The 13047-nt window shown below is 34.6% G+C and overlaps 1 long non-coding RNA gene across 1 annotated transcript in view; it reads right to left on the bottom strand.

Annotated features, from left to right (window-relative positions):
• Positions 1 to 13047, bottom strand: part of LOC131801667 (uncharacterized) — a 30562-nt gene that overhangs the window by 15370 nt on the left and 2145 nt on the right. The window contains exon 2 of the long non-coding RNA XR_009341896.1: positions 8558 to 8794. This is a non-coding gene — a long non-coding RNA (uncharacterized LOC131801667). The remainder of the gene's footprint in view (positions 1 to 8557; positions 8795 to 13047) is intronic.

Raw genomic sequence — 13047 nt, 5'->3', positions numbered from 1 at the left:
GTCGATTTAGCGATGTTCGTCGGTTGTAATCACGCTATCTTTTGAACGAATTGAGATAAAAGGCTAAAAATTTCCCCAAATGTGTCCGTTCGTAAATGGGCCATGCCGGTCCAGATTTTCGTAAAGCACCCATGTAATGACACCTCTCAATATTCGGTATTTTTATGATTTTAGCGACGTTATTAATCAAAATTGTTTCAAATTTCGTATTTTAAGCTCGTAATGAATAATTTAAAATAATTTAAATTATGGGCAACAAATTTGAGATAAGACTGTATTGAGATAAGACTGTATTGTCCTACCATTTTAGATTCAATCTTGTGGAATAACCCCGAAATTCCATTCTTGTTTCGGGGTTTGTTCCTAATATAAGAATTTTGTAAACAAAAAATAAAAATAAACAAACTGTTGTATATTTAACAGTCTTTTTATACCCTCCACCAAAAAAAAGTATGGAGGGTATATTAAATTCGTCATTCCGTTTGTAACTCATCGAAATAATCATTTTAGACCCAACAAAGTATATATATTCTTGATCAGCGTAAAATTCTAAGACGATTTAGCCCTGTCCGTCCGTCTGTTGTAATCACGCTACCGTCTAAACGAATTAAGATAGGAAGCTAACATTTTGCACAGATCTCTCTTTTGTCTGCAGGCAGGTCAAGTTCGAAGATGGGCTATATCGGTCCACGATATCGTATAGCCCCCATATAACGGTACCCCCGATATTCGGTATTTTGATGATTTTAGCCACATATTTCAATGGAATTGTCTGAAAATCCACACAAGTAGTTCCTTGTGGGTACTTTATACCTCGGCAGAGAGTTATTTAAATAGGTCCACAATATCGTAAAGCCCCCATATAACGGTACCCCCCGGTATTTGGTATTTTGATGATTTTATCCACATTTTTCAATGGAATTGTCTGAAATTCCACAAAAGGAGTCCCTTGTGGGCATTTTACCCCCTCAAAAAGAATTGTCTATATCGGTCCACGATATCGTATAGCCCCCATATAACTGTACCCCCCGATATTCGGTATTTTGATGATGTTAGCCACACTTTTCAATGGAATTATCTTAAAATCCCCACAAGTAGTTCCTTGTGAGTACTTCACCCCCTGAGAGAGAATTGTCTATACAGGTCCACGATATCGTATATCCCCCATATAACGGTACCCCCCGATATTCGCTATTTTTATGATTTTACCCACATTTTTCATCGGAATTGTCTGAAAATCCACACAGAGTTCCTTGTGGGCACTTTATACCTCGGCAGAGAATTATCTATATGGGTCCACGATATCGTAAAGTCCTCATATAACGGTACCCCCGATATTCGGTATTTTGATGTTTTTAGTCATATTTTTCAACGGACAGAGAATTCTCTATATAGGTTAACGATAACGTATAGCTCCCATATAACGATACCCCGCGATATTCGGTATTTTGAAAATCCACACAAAGAGATTCTTGTGAGTACTTTACACCCAGATTGTTTTTATAGGTCCACAATATCGTATCAGCACCTTCCTATATTAGATATTTTAAAGATTTTAAAAGAATTTTTAATGGATTTTATTTATTTATTTATTTATTTATTTTTTTTTTTTTTTTTTTGAAAATTTTCTAATTTGTTCCAAATGGTGGAGGGTATTCAAAGTTCGGCCCGGCCGAACTTACTGCTTTTTTACTTGTTTGGAGGAGTGGACCAATATTTCCCATCTCCGAACTCGATCTAAGTTTTCCAAAAACATTACGATGTACCAAGTTTGGACCAAATCTGATACTCCATTCGAGAGTTATCGTGCGCACCAGCTAGTAGGCAGATAGACAGACTTACACCGCTGGATCGACTCCAAATATCCTGAAACGGATTTGGTCCAAAGAGACCAAGGGTCTAAAACCGTTATTTCGACTAGGCAGATTTTGGCCGTATCAAATTATATATACCCTCTCTAGCCATATTGCTGAGAGTATAAAAATGCCAAGGTATCCAGTCTAATTTATTGTTGTTTTCCATTATAATTTATCCATAAAAATTAATTATTTTTTTTTTATTAAATAATTACATACCCACATTTTATGCTTCGATATCCAGCTCGATGGTTTTTGTTTTCGTTCAGTTCTGTTTTTGTTGAGGTTTTTTTCAGAGATAACAACGTCTTTTGGTTATTCTATTCGATTTGGTACTAAATGACGTTTGGCCAAGCGAACAACAAAAAAAAACAAAACAAACAACGACTTCGTTTATACGCTTGTACGCTGTTCTTATTGCTGTTGCTGTTGTTATTGTTGTCCTATCATTGTTGTTGTTCGTTGGTAATACGTAAATACCAACACCATTTTTGCCATGTTTTCACCATTTTTGGCTGGGTATCAATGGACTTAATCATTCACACGTATCTGCATATATAGTATGTACGATGTTTATATGTATGTTAGTACTGAAATTCTCAGAGCCGATTACCCCCAATCTCGCCCTCATGCAATTAGTTTGAACATATTTGTATTGTTGTATTATATGTATGTAATGTATGTGAAACATAAATGCAATTTGTACAGTGGTTAATTGGAGATTGGGAGTTCTTATCAAGTTTCTTCTGAGACTTTTTTTTCTTATAGAACAAAGTGTGCCTGAGCTGCTCAAGACTTTTTTCCTATAGAATAAAATGTTTCTTCTCTGCTGATGACATTTTTCCTACTAAAAAACATTTCTCATCCCCAGAGGACTTTTTCCTATAGAAAAAAGCGTTTTTTGTATTGGCAAAAATCATTCAATAGAAACAAGTAAAATAGCTGTAAGTTTGGCCTGGACGAACTTAGAATACCTTCGTTAACCTTATACCATTACAAAGGCGCTGTGGGTCTTCTTAATAAAATAAGATTCCAATCTGAAACGATTTCAATATAATTTGAAAAAAATTACATTTACACCAAATTCCGTCATATCTTCCATATTTGATTGAAATTGAAGGTACATACCTTGTATTATATTGTATATTTTATGCAAATATGTGACATCGGCTGAAAATATATATGGGAGCTATATCCAAATTTTAACCGATATCTAATTAGTTTGTCAAATTTATTATTGTATCCAAATTCCGCCACACATTCTGAATTTCATTGGAATAGGAGATACATATGGTGTTTGGTACATAACATTCATGAGATCGGCCGAAAAATATATATGGGATATGTACCCAAACCTCAACCGATTTCAATATAATTTGGCAAATTTATATTTGTACCAAATTTAGTCACACATTTAAAATTTCATTGAAATCGAATATACACAGCGTGTTTAATGCATCAAATACATGAAATCGGCCGAAAATATATATGGGAGCTATATCCTAATCTGAACCGATTTCCATGTAAAATGGCGAATATATAGTTTAATCAAATCCCGTCATTTATTCCAAATTTGGAGAATTTATCTGTAATCGATCAATAGATATGTGCATATAAAATCCAAATTTTTGGGAGGTACCTCCGATTCTGATACTATATATACAGTGCCGAGTGGAATTTCAAAAATATATATAGCCTATGTTACTTTCAGGCGATGTTGTAGTATACTTGGAAATTTTCAGGAAAATCTGTTCAGCGGCTTTCGAGTCCATAAATTACAAAAAAACAAACATACAAACAAACGTACAACCATTTTCCTCTTTTATAGGTATAAGGTATATATAGTTTTTGTCCTTTCAATAGGATTTGTCCTTGGGCCAAACAAACATTGTTTGGAAAACTTTATCTCAATCGAATAATAAATGCGACCTGCATTTTGTTCACAAAAATACATGGACAGACGGACTGACTGGCATGCATAAAAAGAGCCTCAAAAGTAACTATGGGTCTATCTCGCTTCTTGTTACAAAAAATGCACAAAGACATAATATCCTTATAACAATACCCTTGGTGTAGGGTATAAAAAGCTTTCCTTAGCTGGTGACAAATTTGACTCAAATAGAAAAAAGCGTTCCTACTGAAGATTTGTTTTTGTGAAAAAAAAAAAAACATTCATTAGGTTCTGGGATATTTTTTCAACAGAAAAACAGCATTCCTCAATTTGTTCCTATAGAAAATCGTTTTCTCAATATCTTCGTTTTTTTCATTTAGAGGATTTTCCGCCTTCAGTATATATGAATTGTTTCTATTGATAAGAGTCTTACTCATACTCATTCGAACCACTGTGCCTACGATCTATACCATGTATAAATCCATTAAAACGAAGATCTGATAAACACTTTGGCTTAAAAAATGAGAATACTTAAGTTTTAATCAAAACAAAAAATAATAATAACGTTTTTAGAACTCACACGGATACAAGCGACCACTACGGCCAATAGGCATTAAATCGATGTGGGCAAAAGCATGACGGTCAAACGGGTTGGTCATATTTTGACGGTATTGTAATTAACTCATTTCCTTTTGCCTACCCTCTCTTCCTTTGGCACACAAAACATTAATATTCATTTAGTAGCAGTTGATTTGTTTTTAAAATGGAAACCGGTATTTTGTAGCGTTCTAAACCATGGAGGAGAAACTTACATACACCAGCATGTATCTATATGGGTATGTAGGTAACAGCGTAACCTTCAGGTGAACGGACAGTTGTTTTGTTGTTACTATTATCACATCATTGGGCCTTACATACACACCATTATTTCATTGCTACCAGAACACAATGCGCCAATGTTTTTAAAATCACGTTTTGGTTTCTAAGGGGAAAACATTAACACTATGTTGTTGTTGTTATTGGGAAAAGTGAAATGTTGATTTGTTTTACACACTTCTTCTCTCGTTCTACGATCTATAATAATAACACTTTAATATATTTTATAGTTACTTCCGCTAGCTGTTGCTTGGAGTTCACATCTAACTACCACCGCGTTTCATATGAAACTGAAAGTGTGAATTGTTAGCATGGAATGCCCAGAGTCGAATGGGAGCAAAGTGATTGAGATACAGTTAAACAGACGCATTGTTAGAATACATCTGGTAAATGGGGACCATAAAAAATGGCAAGGGAAGTTTTTGTCCTACATAATACAATTTTATCCGACTCATTGTATCACTCACTTTATACATTACTTAACTTTAAGAGCAATCTACCCTTTAATTACAGTTATATTGGAACGCACGCCATCTATACTTAATATTTAGTATCAGGGGTTTTGCATGTTAAACATAAACTAAAGGCATACTTTCGGGCACATATAAAAATGCAGTAAATAATCGACTTTTAAGCTATAGTTTATTTTTATACCCTCCACCAATAAAGGTATGGAGGGTACATTAAGTTCGTCATTCCGTTTGTAACTCATCGAAATAATCATTTTAGACCCAACAAAGTATATATATTCTTGATCAGCGTAAAATTCTAAGACGATTTACCCCTGTCCATCCGTCTGTTGTAATCACGCTACAGTCTAAACGAATTAAGATGGGAAGCTAAAATTTTGCACAGATCTCTCTTTTGTCTGCAGGCAGGTCAAGTTCGAAGATGAGCTATATCGGTCCACGATATCGTATAGCCCCCATAAAACGGTACCCCCGATATTTGGTAATTTGATGATTTTAGCCACATTTTTCAATGGAATTGTTTGAAAATCCACACAAGTAGTTCCTTGTGGGTACTTTATACCTCGCCAGAGAATTATCTATATAGGTCCACAATATCGTATAGCCCCCATATAACGGTACCCCCACGGTATTCGGTATTTTGATGATTTTAGCCACATTTTTCAATGGAATTGTCTGAAATTCCACAAAAGGAGTCCCTTGTGGACATTTTACCCCTTCAAAAATAATTGTCTATATAGGTCCACGACATCGTATATCCCCCATATAACTGTACCCCCCGATATTCGGTATTTTGATGATGTTAGCCACATTTTTCAATGAAATTGTCTTAAAATCCACACAAGTAGTTCCTTGTGAGTACTTTACCCCCTGAGAGAGAATTGCCTATACAGGTCCACGATATCGTATATCCCCCATATAACGGTACCCCCGATATTCGGTATTTTGATAATTTTACCCACATTTTTCATCGGAATTGTCTGAAAATCCACACAAGGAGTTCGTTGTGGTTACTTTATACCTCGGCAGAGAATTATCTGTAAAGGTCCACGATATCGTATAGCCCTCATATAACGGTACCCCCGATATTCGGTATTTTGATGTTTTTACCCATATTTTTCAACGGAATGGTCACAAGGGGTTCTTTGTGAGCACTTTACCCCCCGACAGAGAATTCTCTATATAGGTTAACGATAACGTATGGCTCCCATATAATGATACCTCGCGATATTCGGTATTTCGGAGTTCCTTGTGAGTACTTTACACGCAGACATAGATTTGTCTTTAAAGGTCCACAATATCGTATGTCCCCACATATCGGCACCTTCTTATATTAGATATTTTAGAGATTTTAAAAGAATTTTTAATGGATTTCATTTTTTTTTTTTTTTGAAAATTTTCTAATTCGTTCCAAATGGTGGAGGGTATTCAAAGTTCGGCCCGTCGAACTTACTGCTTTTTTACTTGTTATAGCTTACCACCTTGAAAGGGGGTTTATTAACTTTGTCATTCCGTTTGTAACATACCTTTATATATTCGTCGGAGACCCCATAAAGTATATATATCCATAATCAGCATAAAATTCTGTGTCGATTTAACGATGTCCATCTGTCTGACCGCCTGCATGTCTATTGAAATCACGATACAGGCCATATTATTAAACGTAGAGCTTAAAAATGTGGCGGAACAATTTGTATTGTGTCTAGGATGGTTGATATTGAAAATGAGATATATCGGTCGACGTTTTGGAATAGCCGCCATATAACGATTCTTTCCAATATTCGGTATTTTGACGATTTCTGCGACATTTTTCCACGGATTTCTCCAAAAATTGATATTTGTAGTTCGAAATGGGTTCTAGCTACGGTGGAGAACATGATATATAGGTCTACTTTTCGGTATAGCCCCCATATAACGGTACATCCGGATATTCGATATTTTGACGATTTTCGCCATATTTTTTTCACGGATTTGTTGAAATTGGTATTTGTAGTTTGAAATGGGTTCGAGCTAATGTGGAGAAACATGATATATAGGTCCACGTTTTTGTATAGCCCCAATATAATGGTACATCCCGATATTCGGATTTCCACAAAAATTGATAATTGTAGGTCATAATCGATTCTAGCGCCTGTGGCTGAACATAGTATGTATAGGTCTACGCTTTATATAGCCCCATATAATGGTACCTTCCGATGATTTGATGATTTTTGCAACATTTTTCCACGGATTTGTCAAAAATCGGTATTTTTAGTTAATAATGGGTTCTAGCTCCTGTGGCGGAACATAGTATGTATAGGTCCACGTTTTGGTATAGCCCCCATGTAACGGAACCGTCGGACATTCAGTATTTTGATGATTTTTGCCACATTTTTTCACGGATTTGTCTAAAAATTGGTATTCGTAGTTCATAATGGGTTCTAGTTCCGACGGTAGATAACAAATTTTGAAATATAAAATTCAATATAGAGATTCCCGTCTTGTTATGGCCCCATACATCGGCTTCACCCATTTTACGGTTTTTTTGAAAAGTTTAATAGCAATAATATTAAGGGACTTAGTGGTATTTGTAATTTAAAGCAGAACACGTTTGAATTCGAAAACTTCCATATAAAAATGTTCTCTTTACCCGGCCCGGCCGAACTTAATGTTTTTTACTTGTTAAGCTTAGAGAAACTCTGCAGAATATATAAAATCCTTATAATGACTAGGAGAGTTTTCTTACGACATTTTAATCGACCTGTTGAACTTGACTCTTGCATTTAAAGAAGACGATTCGTTTCAGAATCTTTGTTTATTCGGTACGTATACTATTAAAATATTAATTTACACAATTCTTCAAAGTGATTACTTTCACTTTAAAATGTTGATATAGCCTAAAAGTTTGCTATAATAGTTGGAACAAGTAATGTTAAGCTACTGATTACAGCCATGGTTAAGTAATAGATGGTAGAATAAAGCAAGCTCTTAAATGCAGTATCTTTATCTTTTTGTGCCCAAATTTTATCAAAATATATACACAGTGTGTATATGTGTGAGTAATCGACGTTAATTGGCAATAGATTCAAAGTAAAATTAAGAAAGTAAACTTGTGCCACCATATGTTTAAAAATTTTTGGAAATTATACCTTGGATATCATCTCATTGTCAAAATGTAAATTCATAAATCCATTGTATATAGAAATCAGAGATGGGAACCTATTTTCAATAAGTAAAATTTGGCAAGGGATATTATATATAAAATCCTTTGTGACCGAATTTTCCAATTACTCCAAAATCTTTCTAATTAACTTTATAAGAAGCGACATTTAAACGTCATAATCTGCATATTTATAGTATATGTAGTAATAATATATTATTGGCAGATGATTTTAGACGAAGCTACTGTATAGACACGTCGATAAAGTTGGTAAAGTTGGTTGGTTGGTACCTTAAAAACAACATAAAAACAATATGATACTTACAATATGTAAAAATATTTGTCCGCATCCTTTCGCTTCATATCCGGCTTCTGATTTATATTCAAATCATCCCGCAATCCATTCGATGATCCCAGGGTGGTACTATTACGAGATTCATGATGATAGGTCATTGTCATTGGACCTGCAGATGTGTGGTGGGTATTGTTGGTATCTCTTGTGGCAGTTTGTCCAGACCATAAGTAGCGGAATGTGTCCATGATTGTGTGAAGAAGACTACAACTACAAATAATACAATAAAAAGCACACACATTTCAATCAGTATTGTAAATTAATCAAAAGAATTGTTCTTTGTTTCGAAACAAAAAAAAAAACTGAAGTTCGCTGTTGTTGTTGTTGTACGAATATTACCTATATAATGCGTAAAATAATTATGGAAGTATATTAACCTGTGTCAAGGCCAAGGTTGTTATTTCATTCATTCTTTAAACTATGTATGTAAGTACGTGAAAAGCTCGATTCAGTAAACCGGTTGCAATAAAATGTTTATTTTGTATTATCGAAAGATGTGGAAGAGGAAGAATAGAAAACAAAAATAACCAGTCTAACATTTGTTAATTGAGATGTTTATATTGCTTCAAGGTTCTTACGATTAAAATGTACTTTGAAATTAATGAAATAATCCTTAGAAAATAATTATAAACCACTTTTTAAAACTCTAACAGTCGTTGAGAAAAAATGCTTGAAAATCCATGTTTGTAGATCTGATAATCCTTTGAAATGTATAATTATAAAAGAAAAGTGAAATAACTGTCTGACCTGAAATTTTGCATGAGGTCTAGCCTTGGTCCGTGGGAGTGTAATAAGGCTGAGTTTTTGGAAATTTGTTTTAAAAGAGTGGGAAAAGTACTTAAATTTGAATACTTCATAATGGGCCAACGGAATTAGCTCCAATTCTGAAAATTGCAAAGAGAATCACTTTCAGGATAAATGTACCACAGGGTTTTTGGAAATTCGAACTTTAAGGTTACGAACGATGTTTATTAAAAAATGTTGTCCCTCTGAACAATAGCATTTTGAGTACTAAAAAAACCTAACACGAACTGTTGGAATGAATCTAAAATAATAAGGTGGACTTTTCGCTTAAGAAATAGCTGGCACTTGCTAATACACAGGTTGAGATGAAAAAAACTGCAACCAACTTCAGACTTCTAAGCCGCTCGTCCGACAGCTGTTAAAATTATTCCAGTGACAGCTCATTATATTGTTTACAAGCGTACAAAAGCATTTTGGTGAGAATATTCCAGAAAAAAAGTTATTCGTAGCGGAATTCATGCGTGATTTCTTCATATTTGGCTGAAAAACCACAAGTGGCGACAGTTAGAGCACGCCAGCATTTAAATGTGAATAAATCTTTTGTGTCTCGTACCATCGTCGTTACCGTGATACTGAATGCGTAGCCCGACGTCAAGGAAGTGGGCGGAAGAAAACAGCAACATCAGCAGAAATGGTTCGAAAAGCAAAGAAACGGCTTGATCAAAACCCACGTCGCAGAGGCCGAACATATCGCAATATTCTATTCGGCAAATATTGAAAAATGAGCTCGGGGTAAAGACATAGAAATTCCAAAAAGCGCCAGAACTTACATCGCAAAAGAAAGAAAATAGACTCAAAAGAGCTAAAGAGTTGCTTCGCTTGGCCGAAAGTGGTGAACTGCCGAACTTGGTTTTCTGCGATGAGAAGACGTTCGTTGTCCAGCAGTTTGAAACAAATAAAATTATATGTTTACTTGCCAAAGAGGTCAGCTTGAAATGTGCACCTTCGGTTGGCCACCAAAACTCAAGCCCCAGCCATGGTGATGGTGTTGTGGGCCGCCATAACAGCCGATGATCGCTCTACGCTTGTATCACTCGACCGCGGTATCAGAATAAATGCTGAATATTATGGCGAAAATATTCTGGAGGGTGTATTAAAGCCTTGGGCACGCAAACATTTTGGCCGCAGACCTTGGACATTCCAACAGGACTCATCACCATCGCACTCAACACGCGCCACCCAAGAATGGTTACAAAATGAGGTTCATTACAAAATGAGCTTCATTTCCAGCGCTCAATGGCCACCAAAATCCGTTGGACTATTGTGTCTGGAGTATTTTGAAAAGCAAGGTTGGCACTAAAAAATACCAAATTGTCGATCACCTGAAGCAAGCGCTTCGCCGGGAATGGACCAAAATATCGCAGAGCAACATCCGGGCAGCCTGTGACGGTTTAATTGGCCATTTGAAGGCCATAACTCATGCCGAAGGTGACCAATTCGAACAAATTTAAACTTATTCTAAAATTTGATGCTATTTCCGACATTTTTTGTTTCCATTCAATAAAATTAAAAAAAAAAATGTAAATATTATGGCGTTTGACTTTGTTACAGTTTTTTTATCTCACCCTGTATTCTCAAAAATTCACGTTTGTAGATTATCCGTGGGAAATATTCTTATGAAAATCTACGTTAATTGATATGATAGTTCTTGGAAAATCAATCTAAAAACCCACATTTATTGATCGGATAGTTCATGGGAAAATATCTTTAAAAATCCAAACTGATATTAAACAATGCATGTTAATAGATCTCTAGAAATATTCTCAAACGATACATTCTGAAACATTTGGCAAAAAAAAAACAAGTAAGAAAAACAATAGGTTCGGCCGGGCCGAACTTTTATATAAAAGTGTCCGGAATTAAACTTGTTCCACTTTAAAATAAAAATGGCAGTAAGACCATTTGGATAATAATTTAATTTAAGTTAAACTTAATAATAATTTTGAAATATCTAAACATGTGATTTCATAAGGTTAATTCTTAATTGTATCATGCCTCTGATAGTCCGATAACCATGAAAATATCTAAAAAATCCACAAAACTCTGATAGTCATTAGAAAAATATTGTTCAAAAGTCTATTTTTAGTCCTTGGAAAGATAATATTAAAAATTCTCATCATAAGTATGATTGTTTGAGGTATCTCAAATAATACACTTTTAATTGTTCCCTAACTGACTTTCACAATTTTATTTTTAAACATCGATGACCATTAAAGCAGTTGCTAAGTTAACTAATTACCGGTTATCAAAAGTTTATCGACCACTTCCCATTGTTTCAATTTCAACAAATTTTAATACATCCCATAACTGTATTTTTAAGTTTAAACTGAATGCAAATTTGTGCCAATATGTTTATTTTCATCGACAATAATAATATGCAAATTGTTTTTATTAAAACCCGTTATGAATGACAATTTGGGTCATTCTATTTTCGTTACATCCTTGTATATGGCGGTGATAATAACCAAGCTACTTAAAAACCTGTTGGACAAATTATTTTGCGCAAATGTCACACCCTTTTTTTGCAACACGTAAATAATCTCCAATCATTCATTGTCGTCAAATATTTGATTATGACTAAAATAAATATTATTTGTTGTCGAAATTAATCTGTGTATACGTACACGCTTCTACATACACATGTATGCGTTGAGATTGAAAGTTATCAGTGTTTTTGGCGTTCCATACACTGTTTACATTGAAAATTTGACTATTGTTATCTATAATGGAAATTCCATAGAATATGATAGAAGCTTCTAAAGTACCTGTGGAGGAAGGTCAGTGGAGAGGATATGGGTTATTGAATTTTCAAATAGTTTGAGACCAAAAAAAATTGCACATGTTTCCGAGGGCCACTAGACACGCAACCGGTAAAAGTGATTGTAAAACTCTAAATGCTCCCAAATAACTTAAGTAAAAACACAGGAAAAACTGTAACTTTTTATAATTTGGTTTCGACCATTTTAAAATAAAAAAGTAACCTCATGAAGCCATATGTTTGCAGTTAATTCAAAATTATACCCCTTATTACCAAAATTTTTATTTATTTTATATATACAGAAATCAGAGATGGGACCCAGTTTTCAATGAAGATAAATTTGACAAGGTAACGGAGTTACCTAAATTTCGACGTAGCGTGTACAAATATTCAACTTCCCCACTATGGTAAAATATTTTGTACGTCCCAAATACCCAAATTCACCAGGTCCATATCTCATAATCCACCAAATAAAAACGTTGTATAAACTGATACTTTTTTAATTTCAACTAATTGAAACATTCACATTTTTATACCCTCCATATGTGGAGGGTATATAAGATTCGTCATTTCGTTTGTATCTTATGGAAATAAAATTATTAAACATAACAAAGTATATTCTTAATCAGAGTAAAATTCTAAGACTGTTTAGCCCTGTCCATCTGTTGTAATCACGCTAGAGTCAAAACAAATAAAGATTGGAAACTAAAATTTTGCACAGATCAGTCTTTTGTCTGCAGGCAGGTCAAGTTCGAAGATGAACTATATCGGTCCACGATATATCGTATAGGATTTGTCTGAAAATCCACACAAGAAGTTCTTTCTGAGTACTTTACACCCTGGAAGATTATTGTCTATATAGGTTCACAATATCGTGTAGCCCCTATACAACGGTACCCCC

The sequence above is a fragment of the Musca domestica genome, unplaced genomic scaffold (assembly GCF_030504385.1).
Source record: "Musca domestica strain aabys unplaced genomic scaffold, Musca_domestica.polishedcontigs.V.1.1 17, whole genome shotgun sequence".
NCBI classification, from domain to species: Eukaryota; Metazoa; Arthropoda; class Insecta; order Diptera; family Muscidae; genus Musca; species Musca domestica.
This window is presented reverse-complemented; position numbering and strand designations above follow the sequence as displayed.